General features: G+C 47.6%; 1 long non-coding RNA gene across 1 annotated transcript; it reads left to right on the top strand.

Moving 5' to 3' along the window:
• Positions 1-8,395: 8,395 nt before the first annotated feature.
• On the top strand, positions 8,396-9,459 carry LOC138188139 (uncharacterized). Its single transcript, XR_011175378.1, has 2 exons — positions 8,396-9,077; positions 9,153-9,459. It is a non-coding gene; the product is annotated as an uncharacterized LOC138188139 (long non-coding RNA).
• Positions 9,460-20,909: the final 11,450 nt, after the last annotated feature.

Genomic DNA, 20,909 nt, shown 5'->3' with positions numbered 1-20,909 from the left:
CTATCACGACCGTGCACCTCATATCCTTCCTTATTGCAATTTTATAAACTGTCAAAGCGTTTACAACGGAATTTCCCAGAAGGAGTTGAATGCCAAGTTTTCTGTACCATTTGATTCCTTTTCTAATTGTAGTGGCATAAGAAACCATTTGGTCGGAATAGTCTATACCACACTTTTCTTCATTATATTCAACAACAGCTAGTGGTTTTAATGTTGCGAACAAACGAAGCGAGAGATCATTCTTGAAACCACCACTTGAGGCACTCGGAGTAATAAAATATCGATGGGAGTACCTAACAGAGAATGCCTGGTGCTGCGGCACGCGTTGCCTGAAGGAGATTTAATTGAAAACACGCGTAGCAGTCAATGTGTTACCAACGTTATCAACGTACGCCCCATGCCTGTCACGATGCGATGATCGCGCTCCTACAAGCCGGCAGCAGTACCGAAGTGTTCACAAACACGTTTGCGTGCCACGATCGCGTGGATGTCAGAAATGGATTCGTCAATCTTGGACCGATATTGAGCAATCAGACGGAATGTCACTTCTTGCATAAAGTCCTACCTCACGCAAGGAACAAAAGATCCGTGCGTCACATGAGAAGGTTCAAAGTTGATCAGTTGGTATACAGACCGGTACAACAACCCGGGTTTAAGAGGATGCAGAGAGGCTACAAACCTCTCAGCGTGGATAATCTGGTGCCACCTTACCAAATGAGAAGTCCAGGGAATCCTGGCAGCAGAGATCCGTCTGATCCTTTCTTCCAATATTAATGGTACTTGAAAAATACTGGACAAAATGGTGGCAAAGTAACAGTAAAAACAGCGAAAATAATGGAAATACGACAAATAAATACGTCACGCGTTTGGGTAGAAGGGTAAGAATTCTTGATCGGTTTCAAGCAGGTTTCGGTTAAGCGTTTTGAAAATAGTCGGATACGGGAAATACCCACGTAATTTTTAGAAAATAGCGACAAACAAAGAAAAACTGTGTAAGCCTACTATAAATATGACAAAAAAAAAAACGTTATCACTGGTAGGTGGTTGATGTAGCAACACATGAGCTAGAGGACAATTCGAATTATGTTGTTGTTTTGCCTCGGAGTATCATCCTCGTTAGGACATAAGTAATGTAATAATAAATAAATTCCGGGCAAAGCAATGTCGCGGCTACGTGCAGCCGCCAAACAAAATCGAATTTAAATCTTTCGGTACTCCCCCGACCAGTATAAATGAACGAATACGATCGTAAGGCGACCAGTTTTTCAGTTTCAGTTTCGAGCTATTTTATTAGCAATCAATACACAGCCTTCAGTGAATCAGTTAGTACCGAGCGTCTTAGCGAATATTCTCTTATTTATTAATTATTCTCGTATTTATTAATTGTTTTTAAATACATTTGACCGTCAAATGTATTTAAAAACAATTAATAAATACGAGAATAATTAATAAATAAGAGAATATTCGCTAAGACGCTCGGCACTAACGGATTCGCTAAAGACTGTGTGTAATTTCGACCAATCGCGGGGAGACGCAATCGCGAGGAGAGACGTCAACGGGAGTCGTAAATTCCCGTTACGATTATACTAATCGACACCACGTGTTGATCGATCCCCTGATTTCCGTTAGGATAATAGGGGTGATTAAGTTTATATAACACTGTGATTCACAGAATTATAAAAATATATATTTCCAACACTTAAACTACACTGTTGAGTAGATATAAATCGTCGATAACAACTTGTCGCACGAAGATGAGATAGATATGAATAGTAGAGCAAGGCTCGTATAGTCGAATTTCGTATGTTAGTGGACGTAGCACTAGAGGATACTTGATAGACGTTAGATTTTGATGCTAGACTTCGACGTTGTAGAATGTAGAAGAAGTAAGTTGACTTGACCTAGCGGTGTTGACGAAATAAGTTGACTTGACCCTCCTGATGTAGCAGGAGAAGTCTGCGACTTGACCCTCCTAGAGTCGTAGGAGAAGTATTCGACTTGACCCTCCTAGAGTCATAGGAGAAGTGATGAGTAGGAAGCCTCCGACCAACGTGGTTCGTGAGTGACCTTGTGCATGGGAAAACCCAGCCTGTTCTATTAGACAGATGTTCGGTTTTTCCTAATGGGCGCGTACCCGCTTTTTCCGTGTTTTTAATTGCGCCTAATAAACCCAAGGACCTCTCTAAAAACCTGATGTGCGTCGCAAATATTTTTAGCCTTAAGAAATCTTTCAGGACAACGGATTGAATGAAGATACATGTGTACACAATGAAAGAGAAAGTTATGGTTGGTTCTCAGGTTTATTGAGGGTCGAAATGACGTTACGCAGGCCATCGGCTGCCCGGTCGCGAGAGCTGCAGCGCCGATGTTTTAGGCGACGTAACACTGTGTATAGATCGCTAATAAGATCGCTTGAGTCTGAGACTGATAAACTGATCGCCTTAGGATCGTGTCTGTTTATTTATACTGGTCGGGGGAGAGTCGGAAAATTCAAATTCGTTTCCATCCGACAGTTGCATTTAGCGGCGACATTGTTTTGCCCGGAGTTTATTTGTTCTTACATTACTTGGTAATCTAACGGTCTTGATACTCCGAGGCAAAACAACAACAGGATTTAAATTGTCCTGACTCGTGTGCCACTACAGTTCGTAGTCGGTTTTGTTCGTGTGTCCACGGATCTTACCGCGCGGATAACACAAGTGTCAGCACCGGTGTCCACTAAATACGAGATTTTCGTTCGTATATCTTTAACGAAAATGCGGCGTGTCTTTAAGCCGTGGGCGTTCGCCGCGTTTACGGACGGCTGGTCGCGTTTCCTTGTTTCCACTTGTATGGAAACTTCGACACTTTCTCGCGTGTTCGCGGAATACTTCATGATAATAACAAAGGCCGGAATTATACGTCCTTTCTCGTGACCTGAAACGACTCCGACTTCTTGATTGCCAGTGTCGACGAGGACGGTGGTTAATGTTCATTGCACTCACCTCGGTCCTTAATTGGTTCATCTGGCCATTAAATGTATTAAAAATTTCCTGATGCGGGCGGGGAGCCGATTTCTCCACAGCGATCGGACAAACCCATCTGGTATGGAGGGGCTGGCGAGCTTCCTCAGATGGTGGCAAAATTGGGACAGTTTCCTATCGCCCATTTCTTCACTCTCCACCAACTTTTTTACCCGATCGCTATCCGAATCCGTAAGGATGCGAATAAGTTCATTTTTCAATTCCTGCTGGTTGATGGGTTCGTCATAACGCTCTCTACCTGCTGGAGGAGCTATCCGTCGAGGCTCTTTGCAAGGGTCGCGAACCTCACCTTATCGGACGTAACGTCCGCCGCATCTAGTTGCGTTTCCAACAATGCAAACCAAACAGTAATGTTGGAGGGTTGCAGCGAAGGCAATGGATTAACATCGTCTTTTGTAGTCGCCATGTTAGTGCTTCTATCACGTCGGGGTCATCAATGTAGAGGGTTAGTCGTGTATAGGTATCGCGAAATAATGAGGGCGAAATATTGCTGTCGCAGTCCGTCAACTATATGTGGAGGATTGAATTATTTAAAGCGTAATGGAATAACGAAATCGCGTTATTTTCGTTAATAAATATATTTGCGACATGTGATTTGTTATAGAGTATACACAGTCCACAGGTACAAAGTAAAAATACGATTCAATGATCTCTCCGAGAAACTTCGCTCATCTCCGTAATCTTTTATTGCGTATCATAAACTCTGTCTGTCGTAACTGCGTCTGTTTATTTATATCGGTCGGGGGGACAGACGGAAAATTTGAACTCGGCTGCGTTTGACGGTTGTATGTAGCGGCGGCATTGTTTTGCTCGGAGTTCGTTACTTTCTACAATACTTGTGACCTAACGGTCTTGCTACTCCGAAGCAAAACAACAACAAGATTTGAATTGTCCCCTTCGCATTCCGCTACATTACCCCCCTTCCAGTGATAACGTTTAAGTTAAAAAAATTTTTTTTTAAGTATTTATGAGATTTCTCGGTCGTCGCTATTTTATCGCCGATACCGATAAGACACCTAATCAAGACCTGCCCGATACCAGTCTGGAAAACGGACTCTACGTCCATACCGTGTGACATACCTATACCTTGTGCTTTCTTCAGCAGTTCGATCGCTGTTTGCGCTGTTTTCCTCGTGCGCAGTCGCTCGCTTTGCCGGAATAAGTATGTCTCGAGGTTCGGTGGTCTTCTCTTCCAGGTCTTCTGGGACTACGAACGCCGGTTATAAACGATCTATGGAAACCGTTACGTCACGATCGTTTATTCTAATTACGAAATCCTTCTCACCCCTTTTTACAACCTTGAACGGTCCGTCGAACTGGGGCTGTAAAGGACCTCCTATCAATCATGACGCAAGAAAACGTACGGCGACGATTCTAACTCCTTAAAAATAGCGACTCTTTATCCGCCATGACGCGTAGCAGGATGCGGCCTGACCTTTCCCATCTGTTCTTTAAGCCGGTTCGCATACTCCGTGTTGGCCTGGTGCTCGGTCGCATTAAAAAAATCGGCCGGCAATCGTATGCCAGTGCCGTAAATCATTTCGGCCGCCGTTGCGTTCAAGTCCTCCTTTATCGCGGTACGAATGCCTAATAATACTATTGGTAATGCTTCAACCCAGTTGCTCGTGTCGTGGCACTTTATCGCCGCTTTCAATTGTCTGTGTAACCGCTCTACCATCCCGTTGGACGCGGGATGATAGGCGGTCGTGCGCAAATGTTTGACACCGAGCAACTGGCATAATTCTTCGAATAACCGCGATTCAAATTGGCGTCCTTAATCGGTCGTGATTCTTAGGGGAACGCCAAAACGTGCTATCCAATTAGTAAGGAGGGCCGAAGCAACGGCTGTCGCTTCCATATCGGCTATGGGAATAGCTTCGGGCCAGCGCGAGAAACGATCGATACACGTTAGACAGTATCGATATCCTTATGAATAAGGCATAACGATAATGTTTTGAAAGTTCCTACTTGCGAGGATACGTGCCTGGTGACTTTGCAGCGTTGACAAGGTAAACACTGCCGCGTCCAAGTTCGACAATCCTTATTGATAGACGGCCAGATGAAACGTGTTGTCACGTTTTTTTATTTTTGTGTGGCACGTATTCCCGGATGGGAAAGTCCATGCAAAGACTGAGATACGGCGCGACGCAACGGCTCTGGTACGTACGGTCGCGGTGTCTCGTTTGTAAGCTCGCAATATATTCCGACATCCTGATCGGGATCAGGAAGTCGTATTTTTTTCAACTTCTACGCGCTAGAGCCTGACTTAAGAAATTGACGGAGCTCGACATCATCCGCTTGCGCTGCGGCTAATGTATGATGATCGACGAATTTTCCCGATAGCTTCAGATCTTAGAAAAGATGCGCTTACCGTAGAGGTTCTGTGCAAAGTCTTCTATGTGCGGCGGTGTGTACCTATCTGGAATTGTGCGGGCGTTCAATGCCCGGTAGTCGCCGCTCGGTCGTATTCCTCCGTCCTTCTTGGGTACGATGTGCAAGGGTGACGCCCACGGGCTTCGCGATGGTCGCATCACGCCTTGATCAATCATAACTTCGAATTCCGCCTTCGCCTGCTTTAGTCGATTGCGGGCTAGGCGGCGTGGTTTTGCGTGGACGGGAGTTCCAGGAGTCGTGCAGATGTGATGCTGCATGCCGTGCTTTACAGAGCTTCGCCGGAAGACGGGTGGTCGCGTTAGCGCAGGGAATTCCGCTAACTATTTATGATACGAAGATTCCTTGTCGATAGTTTTGATGGAAGGGTCATTAGTCACAGCCGCGAATCCCCTCGTAGACAGCTGCGTAGTCTTATCCAGGAGCCGTCTATTTCGCGGGTCGACGAGTAACCCATAGTGGCTCAAAAAGTCGACGCCGATGATGGGCGTTTTAACGTCGGCAATCACAAAGCGCCACTTAAAATCTCGACGTAGAGCCAGGTCGAAGGACAAGGTGGTGGTCCCATAGGTTGCGATACGGGTTCCATTCGCCGCGAACAGCTCGTATCTGCTTTTGCTCTCGTGACCTCTATCTTGCTGCGCGGAAATACGCGCGTGTCCGCACCGGTGTCTATTAGATACGCAACATCGGTTCGCTGATCCCTTATGAAAATGCGGCAGGTCTCCAAGCCGTCATCGTTCGCCGCGTTTACGGACGGCTGGACCCGTTTCCCTGATTCCACCGACACGGGGATCTGTATTTTCGCGCCCGCTCTCGGTATAAGTCATGATAATAACAGAGGCCGTTTCGGGATCTCGACCGACGACGACGTCTTCCCGGAGATCGCGAACGTGTTCTCCGACGAACGCTAATATCAAGCGCGTCAATTCTCGCTTGTAATAGCTTCAGCTGCTTTTGTATATTACTCGTAGAACCGGGTGATTCGGTATCTTGTACTTCCGTTTTACTCACAGCTGCTGTGGATGGCTCGTGCCGGACACTTCCAGAACAGGCTTCCTCCACTCTGTCCGCAGCCTGGATTATTTTTTCTGGCTTCGAGTCGTCAATCACCGCCAAAACTCTCTTTATTCGTTCGAGTAGCCTGTTTTTCCATAGTGTGAGGACGAATTGCTCCGAAGCGAATGGAGTGGCTAATTTCTTCAGGTCTTGGTAGACTATAACTACCGATCACGTCGGGGTCACCGATGTGGAGGATTGAATTATTTAAAGCGTAATGGAATAACGAAATCGCGTTATTTTCGTTAATAAATATATTTGCGATAAGTGATTTGTTATAGAGTATACACAGTCCACAGGTACAAAGTATAAATACGATTCAATGATCTCTCCGAGAAACTTCGCTTATCTCCGATCTTCTATTGCGTATCATAAACTCTGTCTGTCGTGACTGCGTTTGTTTATTTATATCGGTCGGGGGAGAGTCGGAAAATTCAAATTCGTCTTCATTCGACGGTTCCATGTAGCGGCGACATTGTTTTGCTCGGAGTTCGTTACTTTCTACAATACTTGTGACCTAACGGTCTTGCTACTCCGAAGCAAAACAACAACATAATTTGAAATGTCCTCTGATCCATGTCCCGCTACAAGTTCATAACTGTCTTTGTTCGCGGGCGCGCGTAGTTTATTGCACCGCTATACGCATTTATCGGCACCCGTGTCCACGAGACAGGAGATCTTTGACTTTCTGTCGGTGCGGCGGGATCTCATGCCGTCGTCGTATGCCGTGTTTACGGACGGCTGGTCCTGTTTCCCTGGACCCAGTTGCAAGCGGACCGACATTTCCGTGCGCGGTCCCGGAAAGTCTGGTGGTAATATGCGGAGTAGTTCACTTATTGTGTCTCCGCGGTCTGTGACGTTCGTTGCGCGCCCTTCCTCGTTGTGGTTCGCCATTACGAACACTGGTGATTTACGGACACGATGTCTTTATGTGGAACAAACACGTTCATTTCTTTCCGTTTACAGGACACAGACAGGACACCGTCCCAGTTCTACAGGGACCTGAAGAAGCTGCTGCCCCACCGATCTCGGACGACCTCGTTCTGACACTTTGGAACAACCGCTTCCCAGTGAATATAGAACGGGTTCTGGCCGCCATAAGGGAAACTAGTGTGGATGCCCTGACGATGGTGGGAGACCAGAAACCGAACAGATAGCAGCGGCCAGCGGGTATTGGAGCCACCCTGCGCACCCGCGGAGTACGACTGGGTAAACCGATTAGTAGCGCAAATTGGCGTTCTGCTCTTTGACAGTGGTCACCCACCACGATCGCAATCCCCGAATTCCCGAGACATGACGCAGCAAAATGGTCCCTGCTACTACCAAGAGACCTTCCAAGACCGTGCAAGAAAGTATCGTTCTCCCTGTAACTGGAACCAGGGAAACGCGAGCAGCCGCCCGCGACTGCGGCGTACGACGACGGCCTCTCATCCCGCTGCAATTTCGTGGAAGGCAGGAGTTCGAATATTTCTTTTTTCGTGGATACGGGTGCCGACCATGTACACGCGCAATAAACTACGTGAGCCCGCAACAAAGACGACTATGAACTGTTTGCGACCAACGGAACGCGCATCGCGACTTACGATACGATTCTGGTGTCACTGAAACTCTTTTCGACGGGACTTCAAATGAATTCAAATGGATCCGCGAAGCAAACGCCTAATCGACACGACCACCGACCTGTCCGCAAGAGGATACACGGCCACGACATAGTGTCGATAAAAACGATCATCGGTGAATCGACGTATCACCAACTCCTCGTCGAATTTCCGGGCATAACGCGTCCGCCTGTTTTCGGACGAAAAAAAATTCGACACAGAGTGGAACGCCACATGAAGACCATACTTCCAAATTTTCCTTACCGCCGCGTATAGCCAATAAGAAGCTGCTTCCATATATCTATTACTAAAATACGTCTTATCCTCGACAATTTTTCCCATCAACCAAAAATTCACGGAACACCGCTCTTGCCTTCCTTACAAATGTAATCTCATAAAGGAACTTCCGAGCAGCCGACTATATCAAGCCGGCTGTATCAAAGTTTTGCTGCAATATTTCCATACTTCCAGATTTTTCCCCAACACACGACTTGACGAGTAGATAGCTGCAACTGTATAAAACTAACTAAAATAATTTTAAACCATGAGAAAATTTCCGAAATACCAAAAGTCTTCAATGTAACGACTCAAACACGGTGGAACCCACTTCGACCAGACTCTATCTCTGCCAACAAACAAGAGGGCCATAAGGTGGCGACCTCTTCCCAAAGACATCGAATACCGCGTCTGACACATACCGAACCGTTCAACAACATGGCGTATCGAGAACCAAACCGCCATTTTGTTGGGAACTTTCATTTAGAAAATTACTCCCATTCCGACTTATTCCATGTTATTAACCTATGTGATTAAAATAACCCCACTTTCCCAATCTTATACTATATTTACATTTGTTAAACATGGTCAACACATTCCAACTATCCCTGAATATAGTGATAACTCAAGCAGTATTTCAAGGTCACTGTCGATAATATGATGATATCATCAAATTAAACATACACAACTTTATACACTTAGCACCGTACTAATAATAACTAAAAGAGCGGTAGGCAAATAACATGAAAAGTAAATAAAATTCATTACACTCAATAATGCAACTTATCTCTCGACTCTATCTCAGCCGGGCGCAATATGATTATGGAAGGAGCCATCGTCCAAATATGGCGCCAACTGTTTAATATCGTACACGGCACTCTCGTCCGACGCAGGCGTAGTGATCTCGAAATCGAGCTCTGAAGAGCAGGTCACTATCACAACATGGCGCCGAATGCCAGTTACCGTAAGCGTCGCCTATACTCGCGCCGATCAAGTGTATTACAAGCGGTATTACAAAATGGTTATACAAATCGCAATCTTCGACCTCATCAAGGCTCCAGCAACAACAAGGCATCTGTCATGCCATGAATTCTTACTACCATTAACAATCTTACACGCTCGTCAACAGCTCAAACGTCAACATTAGCTATTCAACTTATTACCTGCGCCCTAACTGCTAAGTACCATAGGCCATGTGCAACCGTTAATTAAATTCATTCAATATTATTCAATTTAATTATTTAATTTCAATTTATGTCACCTCCCCAGTCGACGTACCCTGTTAGATTATCACCAATATCCCTGAAACATAAACCAATATTAGATGTTCCTTTGCGATACCACAAAACCCTTTTGGCAGATAACCAATGACTCTTCTTCGGGTTGTCATTGAAACAACTTAGCGCGCTCACAACATACATTATATCTGGTCTGGTAGAAATGGCAGTATACATAAGCGATCCGATCAATGACTGATACTGCTCGAGTCAAATTCAGGTGAGTCGTCATTTTTACTTAAGTTTATTTTTGCTTCTGACGGAGTAATTGCTACCTTAGCATCTTCAAGACCGAATTTCTTCACTATACCTTTAACGTATTTTTCTTTACTTATTTTTACTTCTTTGGTTTCGTCATTTTGATATAATTGCAGACCCAAACAGAAATTCAACTTTCCAAGGTCTCTCATTTCGAACTTTTTTACTAAGTTCTTTTTTAAATAATCAAACAACTTATTGTTGTTAGTTGCTACTATCAAGTCATCCACATAAACTGCCAGTATGAGGATTTTACCTCCACCTCTTATTGAGTAAACACAAGGATCTTCTTCCATTTGTTTAAGGTTGAGTTCTTTCAAGAAGCCATTTAATTTGTCAAACCATTATTTGCCGGATTGCTTCAATCCATATAATGATTTCTTCAAGTGATATACATGATCTTCCTTGCCCGGTACTTCGAAATACTTGGCTTGATGCATGTAAATGTCTTCCTTCAAATCGCCATAAGTGTATGCCATGGTTATATCCAATTGATATAAATCCAATTTCAATTTAGCGGCTAAGACACAAAATTTGTTGGAATTTCCGATCCTCTGGACGCACAAGAAATTGTCGGTACATTTTTTCAACATCTCCTGTAATGACGTATTGATGAGAGCGAAATCTTAGAAGAATGAAAAATAAATCATCTTGTAATTTCGGTCCCGTATGAAGTACGTCGTTCAATGAAACTCCGGTGGTGGTTGGTGTAGATCCGTAAAACACAACTCGGAGTTTCGTAGTTTGGCTGGACTCTTTGATCACGCCGTGATGTGGCAGAAAATATCCATCGTCCGTGCAGTGGTCCGTGGTAATCTTGGTCATGTGTCCTAATTCTAAGTATTCTTGTATTACGGCGTGATAGTCAGCTTCGAATTGTTTGTCCCGTCGGAACCGACGGCAGAGGGATGTGAGTCGCTTCATTGCCATGGCTTTAGAGGATCCAAGCGAAGGAGTTGTTTCGTTAAATGGGAGAGCGTCAATGTATCGCCCTTCGTTGTTGCGCTGAACGTGGTTTCGGAAGTGTTCCTCGCACTGTCGTTCCACTTCCGAAATGTGTACAGTGGGCGGTCCTTCGTCGATTTCCCAGAACCGGGCGAGATCCACCTGTAAAGCCGTCGCGGAGGCGTGAAATGCGTGTGCTGGTGATTGCGAGGTTGGGCTCCCCCCGATGACCCATCCGAATTGCGTTTTTTGCAGACGTAAGTCGTGTCCGTTTGCTTGACTGATATCAAGTTGGCCGACACAGAGTGATGCTAGTGTTGGTCCGGCGCTCAACAATATTTCGATCGGAGCGGGTATGTGGAATCTTGGATCGGCTAGTTGGAGATTCCGAGGTATCTGTATCGTTGAGCGATCTATGGGTTGATCTGGGATCCAAGACGATATTGTCGGTATGATTAGGAACGTCAAGGTGCGTTCGTATCTACCGTCAATGGAGGTGATCGTGGCCGTGATGTAGCGTTTTGAGGTCGTCGATAACGTGTTGAGTGTTCCGATTGGGACCGAACATTTCCGTTGATTGAGTTTTAACGAATTAGCGAGCTTTTCTGTAATAAAGTTCATGCTAGAACCGGTGTCTAGCAAAGCCCGACAACGGAATGGTTGAATTTTATTATTCAAGATGTTGACCTGCGCTGTGACTAACAAATCGTGCTGCAATGGTTCGGAGGGAAGCGAGGTCAATGAGTCTGTTTTCTGGGGTTCGGTCCCTAGCAAAGTCGTCTGATGAAGTCATTGCTTTTTTTGTTGTTTAGAACCGGGTGATATATTTGGTCCCGATCCCGTCGTTCGCGATAGCCGAGATTCGCGTTTCGGAGATGTTCGCGGAGATGTTCGGGGAGATGTTCGGGGGGACGTTCGGGGAGACGTAGATGCGCGTCTCGAACGATGTGACGAACGCGGGGTCGGTGAACTGGGCGAGGATCGACCGTTGGATGCCCGGCTGCTCGACGATCGACCGCTCGACGATCGACCGTTCGACGATCGACCGCTCGACGATCGACCGCTCGATGTTCGGTCTACACGTGTTCGGATTTTGCGATGATCATGGTCTCGGTGCAGATATGTATGGTGTCGCTGTCTGCAGATACGACATGAACCGGCGGAACATTGAGTAAGGGTGTGACCCTTGCCTAGACAATTGGTACAGAGCGACGTCCTTTTGGCCGTTTCAAGGCGTTCCTTGGGCGACTGCGCTTTGAAGGTTTCACAACTCCATATTTCGTGTTGTCCTCGGCAATTCGGACACACCGACGGCTTATGTGTAGTTGCGAATGCGTGACCTCGCGGGGCGTTCAGTCGCTGACGGTTATGTCGATCGGACCCCCGTTTTATCACGGTTGATGCTGAACTTGTTCTGTCACCGTTCGTTCGCGTTTTCAGAAAGTCTACTAAGTGCGTGTAGGACGGCATTTTCTTGTCTGGCAATGTGCGGTGCCATTTGCGTATGATGGCTGAGGGTAGTTTCGATGTAAATAGTTTAAGAACGACGTTTGATGTGACTGGTTCGCCGAGTTTCTTTAAAGCTTGGAGGTTTACTTTGACCGTCTCGAGAAAGTCATCTATGGCTTCGGGTGTCTCTTTAGTTATTCTCGGATAGTCAAAAATCAAGTCCCAGTGGCGCATGCAGACTTGACGGTGGCAGTCGAATCTTTCTTTATTAGAGACGGTATTGTTCAACAGTCTTTCATATTCGAGACGCGGTAGTGCGGTCATGCTACGGAATAATTACCTATTTAAACGTTACAATTTTTGTGTTTAGCAAGTGTTTGAGCAATTGGTAAGAAGTGCTAGTTGCTACATAAAATATAAAATCTGGTTATTCGAAAGTTGACTTGCAATTTTCTATAAAAAGGATTTATTCAGGATAAATACTTTGTATTTGTAAATTTAATGAATTAAAAACTTTCTGTGAATTATTTTAATCTAATAACTTTGTTCTGTCTCCAGGATGGGTCATACGACAACCAGATAGATTACTCCACATGTGGAAGTAAGTCGTAGAAACCAATACAGTTTTCTTATTTATTTTTCTTTTTTCTTATTTTTATTATATTTTTCGTCTTTAATGTACTACTTGCATTTATACATTTATATTAACGTAAGAATGATGATATATATATTTATGGTTTAGATTTAATTAAACATATTGATTATATTTTTTTATATAGAAGTTAGGTCGTTCTTCCTATTTTATTTTCAAAGAAGATAATGTTTATTCAGTACCAAAAATAATATCGGTCATCGGTAGTGGTTACTGGTAACCGAAACTTAACGTATAATTATTTCTATAATCGAATATTATGTTCTTATAAAATAACTATGTTTTTTTTAATATTAATTATTCTTCGAATCTCGTATTGTATTTATCTGATAGATAGTATTTTCTTACGAAATTTATTTAAGAATCCTCCCCTGATGCGCGTTGTGATACACAAAGAAGCTTATTCCACTAACACAATTCCTCATAAATTCTTTTTCATGCTGTTATGGTAAGTTTCTTCCCTACTTCTTTTTGATTATCTACTATTACTGTATTATTTGCTATAAAGTCTGCATTTTAATTGCAAAATGCATTGTTTCATTTAAGAAAAATGATATAGTATATTCATTCGTAATCTCTCCTATTTATTAACCAAAAATTATGAATGAAAGAAAACAAATCTCGGTTCTCAGATTCTTTTGTAAGTCATTTCAATTAGATATGGACATGATTTGAATAATATACCGCGTCTAATATCTACAAAATCGTCTAAAACTTTCAATTTCTATATGTATTGTATATGTAGATATTCTATTATACATAGAAATTTATTATACATAGAAACCTCCTTTTTTTCTGTTGTTGTACGGAGAAATCCTCATGGACTCTCCGCTGTTGCTAATAATCGGGTAACAGCGGAGTAATGTCGGACTGCTACCGACTAAAACTCCTGACCATCCTACGCGTCTGACAGGAGTGCTCCAGGAACCTCTTATGAATTATTTTCTGTTGCACCGCCTTCTCGCCTCCTCTAGTTCGAGCCAGTCCTAATATCTCCTGACTATTGAATTAGCGTTGGGGGGGGGGTCATGCCCCTAGCGCCGTCGCTCCTTCTAGTCGTGGTCCTTTGGGATGGCGATGGAGAGGCTGTAGGTCATCTGACTGCCAGCCTTCTCCATCGTCTTATCCTACAAGGGTGAGAGTTTTTCCTTCTCTCCCTTTTTGCTCGCTCCTTCGCGAGCATAACTCGCTTGTAGAAGAGGCGGATGGCCTCGTATTCCTGTGGCTCTCTCAACATCGCTTCTACAATCGCCGAGGGGGTCAGTCTTTCGCCTATGACGTGTCGCAGGGTGTAGCGGGGTAGCTCCCACGCCGGACAGAGCTCCAGCGTGTGCTGCGTTGTGTCAGATGTCCGTCGTCTCCCGTCCGATTTTCCTCAGGTACTCGCCGAACACGCCGTGTCCCGTGAGCACCTGGGTCATCCTGTAGGTGAGCGGGAGACCGCGGTGGCTTCTCCATGTCTCCTAGTTTGGGAGGACCGCCTCCGTGCATCGATGTTTGCCTCCCTCGTTGATCAGCTGGGATCCCCACTGGTCCTATGTGTCCTCCTCGGCGGTTCCCATAGCCCTATAATTCCTATAAAGAGTATGACTCCCATCACTTCCCCCCAGATCCGGCCCGACATTCCGTCCGGGCCCAGTGTCACGTCGCGAGAGGCCATTCTTCTGGTCGCCTCCCACATCTCTTCCTCCGTGACTTCCCAGTCATCTCTCCATTCTATCGGCCGTGTCGTTTCCCGCGACTGTTCTGTCGCACTGTCTTCTTGCGGGAGGAAGGGCGTCCCGATGATCTGCAGCAGCAGCGCAGGTTCCATCTCCATCATTGCCAGGGGGCCCTTCCCAAGTTGGTCTAAAGGATGCGCATTTTTTCAATCACCTAGTGTCATTGCTTCCATGGTTTTCTCTGTGCCAGCTTCCTTGCTCACGGGCTTGGGATCGCCCTACGACGGCGTGCCTTCTTCGCTGCCACTTGTGCCCGTGGATCAGCGGGTGGTTGTTCCTCTTGTTCTCTTCTTCTGGGGAGCACAGGCCGGTCCCACAATCCTGTGTACAGATGGTGCTCCGAGTGCCTCGCAGAGCAGGCATTTCGGGCTCGCGGCAGTGCATGCTTTAGCTTGGTGTCCCAACTTGCCGCATCTGTATCACAGGTGCTTCTTGTCCTCCTTGCAGGTGCAGGTCTTGGTTACATGCCCAATCTCCAGGCACCTGTATTATTATAAAGGTCTTCGCCCGATGGCTTCGACCTTCGCTATCGGCCAACCTAAGGCGACCTTGCTAGCCTGGGCCAGTTTCCTCATTGCACTGGCCGAGCCTCATATCTATACGGATCAAAGGAGGATCTCTCCCAGCCGGACGTCGTCCGCCTTGCAACCGGTCTCCTTCGCCAGGGTGCCTCTGATTTCCCCCTTAGTGGCCGAAATATCTATCCTAGTCACCCTTGCTTCCGCAGCTCGGAAGGATATCGCAACGCGGACCTTGTTCAGATCCAAGCTGCGAGCGCAGCGGCCTTCTCCCTCTTCTGGTCTTCGGAGACCTCCAGAACGACGCCTCCGGTAAAAATTTTGCGCATCCTCACCGCGTTGATGCCGACCTCGGCCAGGGGCACGCTGTCCTTGACCGCGGCCAAGACGTAAGCATAGGATTGGCCCAATTTTTCCCTCAGTGTGATCGTTACCGCCAATGTTCGCGGTGCATGTGGGCGGGCAGCTTGTCTCCCCCTCTTCGTGCGTTCTCCGATCCGCTCTCTGGGGCTTCCCTCGGCCGGTTGTTTCTTCTCTGACTCCTTTTTCCTCCTGTTTCTTCTTTCGGCGGTCTGGCATTTCATGGAAGCCGCTTGTCCTCCCTTGGTCGCTGGAGTGTTTGCAACTCCAGGGTCCACCCTTCTCGTGTTCTCATCGGGGACGACCTCCTTTTCTTTTCTTCTTTCTATATTTTGGAGGCGTTCTTCCGTCAACCGGAGCAGTGAGGGTCTTAGCTCCTCCATCTTGCGTTCAATTTCAGCGAGACACGCTGTCTCGCTCTTCAGTGGAGCGCAAGGCCAGTTCTCATCGGAGCGTCTCGTTCTCCGCCTCTAATGCCGCTATGCGTCCTTCCATTATCGCGACTGGACCTCGCCGCATCTTTCAGCGTTTTTCCCTGTGTGCCCTTGAGGTTGCGGGATGTCTCGGCACCCTTGGTCACCTTGATCAGTTCCGCTCCTATGCCCGCCTTAGTAGATGTTCTCATCTCTTCAGCGAGGTCCGTGGGGTAATCGGGGGTTCCGCCGACTTTCCTTTTCTTCGCACGGGACGCTTCGACGGCTGGGGTCTCCTCTTCCTCCGTCGTTTCTTCCGTCCGTAGGTTCCCCGCGTTCAGTGTGGAGTAGAAGAACCCCCCCCCCCCTTAACACGTTGACTGTGTCACGTAAACTTGAGAGTTGGGCAATAAAATAAAAATAGTTGAATCGTTGCACAACTATTAATTTTGTTTCAATTACACTTTATTACAAATTCAGCAATCACACTAGAATACACACTGAATTAGCATAAATCACATTTCACTCCAACCATGTTATGTAAAACTTAGTTACAATGATACGTTAAGTACGTGACTGTTATAAGGGTAGAGACAGGTAAAGATATGTAGACTATTCTAAGGATGCAGAATAAGTGAGTTTTACTCCCTGGGGTAATTGAGGGTACGCGGTGAAACCTGCACACATACGGCCTCTGATATGAATTGACGTTACACTGGCAACACTCGCACTTCTTGACTTGCACTCTCTGACTCCTCAAAATGGTACTGCCCGCCCTTCGATCTTTTTTGTCTTCCCTCGGAGATGACCGCCCATTACGCCCGGGTCACGCTACCGTTCGCGCCTACGATCGCGTATGCACTTTCCTTGTGTATGTAAAAAAAATGGACCGAAGGCGAATCGACGTTTCTGGAACTATACGCTGGTCGCTACATTGTATGCATTTCGCCGATCCTAAACGACGATCTGTCTGTGGAACTGCATTATACAATCCCGAGAAACTGGAACTTAAATATATGATGGACCAAGCGTATGCCTCCCTTTTTTTTATATTGCACTCGGCCATCCTGCAGTAACATCTGCCTTCAGATGTTGTTGTCTTCAATTTCGCTGTCGTAGGATGCGTCATTTTCGGCGTTTATGACCCAAGGCTTCATAAAATCAGCAGTCGTTGATGTTTGTTTAGGCTCTTCATGCTCCCCTACTTTCTCCACAGTGTAGCGGTCATTCTGCATTGCTCGCAATACCCTGTACGGACCCCAAAATTTTCCCCCGAGTTTTAATCCTGAGCCAAACTGTGTTCTCCTTATGGCCACTAAATCTCCGCTTAGGTACTCTTTCGTTAGGTACTGTTTTTTCCTCTTGAGTTATAGCGATCTTCTTTTTTGCGACCTCGCGTAGCTCACGACGTTGTTTTTCGAATTTCACAGCCTACTCTTCGTCGATTAATTTTCTGATTTGTGAATCTTCTTTAATTTGCATCTCGACCCCGACAAGTAGCTGAAAAGGAGTTGTTCCCGTGCTTCTGTTTATTGTAGAATTTAAATACTCCTGGACTTGATCGACATGCTTGTACCAATCATCGCGCTTAGGGGCAGTCAGTTTAGTTAATAATGGTATGAGTGTCCTGTTGACCCTCTCTACCTGTCCATTTCCCCTCGGTACTCCCGTCGTGATTAATGAATGCTTTATGTTCTCTTCTTTACAATATTCTCGGAAAGGATTGGATTGGCTATTCCCCGATCGGAGATAATTCGTCGTAGGTTCCCAAAAATAGTCGCTTGCATCGTCAGTCAGTCGATAACATCCGCGGTATCGGTAGACCTGGTGGGATAAAGCCACGTAAACTTCCTGAACGCATCGACTACTACGAAGATGTGTACATATCTTTTCTTTGTAGCTGTCATAGGGCCCACATGGTCAATATGGTAGGTGTCTAGCGGCGTCTGAAGGATTTAAATATCCTTCTTGCTTGCCCCACTTTCGTTCGGCTAGAATACGGTCAAGACTGTTGGATATCACTTGCTCGACCTTTTCACGCAGCCCCTTAACCAAAAATCCTTCTTAACGATAGCCTCTGTTTTGGTGACCCCACAATGCCCACGCTCGTACGCCTGCCTGACCACCTGAGTCTGCATAGCCTTCGGAAATCGTCTTTATAATCTTTGTACAAAATATTATTTCTACCTACATACCCATCGACCTGACTGCACGTTGCGGCATCTAAAATCTTACGGACTTCAAGATCCTTGTTCTGTGCACTTCTCAACCGTGCAATCAGCCCGTTCTCACTCTCAGTTACATACATAGTACTCGGCAATGGATTTCTACTCAGTACATCCACATGCTGCATATTTTTACCCGGCCGATGACATACATGATACTTAAAATCGCCTAGCAATAAAGCCCATCTGGCTACACGCAAACACAAATCTTGTTTTTTTCATTGTCATAGCGAATGCTTGACAATCCTTGACCATAGTAAACGGCATACCTAACAGATATACTCTAAACTTATTTAATGCTTTTACTATCGCCAGTACCTCCACTTCGTAACTGGTGCACTTTGCTTCAGCGAGAGTTGTTTTTCCACTGACATGGTAGACCGGATGGAATTTTCTAGTTGCATTAAAATCGCTCCGTAACTCTCCGCGGACGCGTCTGTATGTAACTCAGTCTCTGCGCCTCTTCCTCTTCTACAATGTTAACACAGGCCCGCTGGTAAGCGCTGCTTTCAAGGTTTCAAAAGCTTCTGTTTCTCGATCCCCGAACTGGAACTTTACCTCCTTCTTCAACAAATCCGTTAAAGGCCTAGCAATCTTCGCGCAGCCCCTAATAAATTTTCGAAAATACCCCGTAAGTACCAAAAAACTCTGAACTTTTTTAGCAGATGTTGGCTTGGGAAAGTTGGGAGGCCTTGTGGCAAAACCACATTGCCTCGGACTTCTCAGGGGACACCTTCAGTCCCAATCCCTTGATTTCGGCGACCACGCAGGCCACCGCCAGCTCCGCCAGGCGGACGGTTCTATCCCATGCCGTGCCCCAGACCAGCACCAACGTGTCGTCGGCGTAGCACACCAGTGCCGAGTTCGGTGACATCGGCGTCCGAAGCACCGCGTCATACGCGATGTTCTACAGCAACGGGCCCAACACCGAACCTTGCGGGAACCCGCGTTGTACAGCCCTCCCGGTCACCCCTCCGCCCCGGACGGTGTTGACGATACTCCGGTCCCGGAGGAACGCTCGGACCACATCCCGCAGGTACGCGGGTATCCGATGAAATTCGAGGGCCCGGCATATCCTGTCCCAGGGGATGCTGTTGAAGGCGTTGACCACGTCCAGCGACACGGCCAACGCCACGTAACCACGTCGCTCGGCCCTCTCGACAAGGAAGCGGACACGGGCGACAGCGTCGGTCGTAGACCGCCCCCTCCGGAAACCGAACTGGCCATCGTGCAGTCCGGGCACGCTCCGGGACAAATGCGACTCCAGGCGGGCAGCCACCACTCTCTCCAGCAGCTTGCCCGCCTCGTCCAAAAGGCACACAGGCCGGAAGGCGGAAGGCGAGTCCGGAGAGCGCCCCGACTTCAGCAGCAGCACCATCCGCCCCTCCTACCACGAAGTGGGGAATTCACCTCGAGACAGGCATCCGTCGAACAGACGCATTAGCCTCGGGGCCAAGACCCCGGCGACGTCCTTCCACAGGCGGGCCGGGACTCCATCGGGACCCGGAGCTTTCCGCGCACCGATCCTCTCGACGGCCCCGCCCTCGGTGACCCTCGATTCCGGGCTCCAACTTCCCGCAGTGACCCGTGGTTCTTCTTCCAGCGGTTGAGGCTCCTGCTCCTCCTCTTCGGTAAAGCTGCCAACTCCCTCGTTCGCTGCTCCCGGGAACAGGGTGCCGACGACCTCCTCCAGGAACCGAGGGTCCATGCTCTCCGTTAAGGAAGGCGCCTATGGACGGAGTTTGTTTAATACCATCTTGTAAGGACGCCCCTAGGGATCAGAGTCGAGGCTGGCCAAAAGCTCATCCCAGGACCGCCTCTTCGCCTTCTTGATGACTCGTTGAAGGGGCCTCCGCGCTTCGCGGTAGGCCTCGTACAGACGAGCCACCGTGCCTTCGTCCTCCCGCCGTCTACGGCGGGATCTGGTGTATTGGCGCCGAGCGTGGATACACGCCTCGCGGAGACGATCGATCCCCTCGGACCACCAGTACACAGCGCCGGCGCGGCGCGGCGCGGCGTTCCAGACCGTGGCATACATGAATCACAGATCGCGTGCATGTCGCGTCTCAGCCGGGTCGCTCCCGCTTCCGCATCCTCGTCGGTCGGGGATTCTTCCAACCAAGCCACGGCTATAGCGGCCGCCGCCATGAAGTCCTCGTCGCGCCGCGTCACCGCCCACCGCGGGAATTTTCTTCCACTTCCCGGTGGGCCGATAGGCCCGCGCGCACTCGCCGAACGGTAGCCCAACGCGTCGCCAACCGCCACCTCCATCAAGATGTAGAGATGGTCCGAGAGGGTCTCCTCCGGGGAGACCTCCCAACCGGAAACGCGGCGGGATGCGGCGGGGTTTGCCCATGTGAGGTCCACTATGGACTCGCCTTGCCACGCCACGCCACGCACGTGCTGGACGACCCCCGGTTCATAAGCCGGAGGTCGTGTGCGGCCGCCCAATCCTGTACGTCGCGCCCCCTTCTGTTGGTGCGGCGGGATCCCCACGCCGTTGAGTGGGCGTTGAAGTCCCCGAGGACCAGTAACGGGCAGGCGCCCAAACGTCTCGTGCAAGCCGCGAGTCCGTCTAGAAAGGAGGCGTATTCTGACCGGCTGATGTTGGGCGACACGTAGACGGCTACCAACGCCAGGTCGCCCCATTTCACGGCCACGAAGCCCCGTCCCCGCTCAATTACCGAGCAGGAAGGGCTTCCCGCAATCCCAGTCCAGAATATGGTGACCGAGCCGGTCAGATC

The sequence above is a fragment of the Bombus flavifrons genome, chromosome 16 (assembly GCF_040668555.2).
Source record: "Bombus flavifrons isolate JBK064 chromosome 16, iyBomFlav1_principal, whole genome shotgun sequence".
In the NCBI taxonomy this organism is placed as follows: domain Eukaryota; kingdom Metazoa; phylum Arthropoda; class Insecta; order Hymenoptera; family Apidae; genus Bombus; species Bombus flavifrons.
Note: the sequence above shows the minus strand (reverse complement) of the source record. Positions and strands in the feature narration are given on the sequence as shown.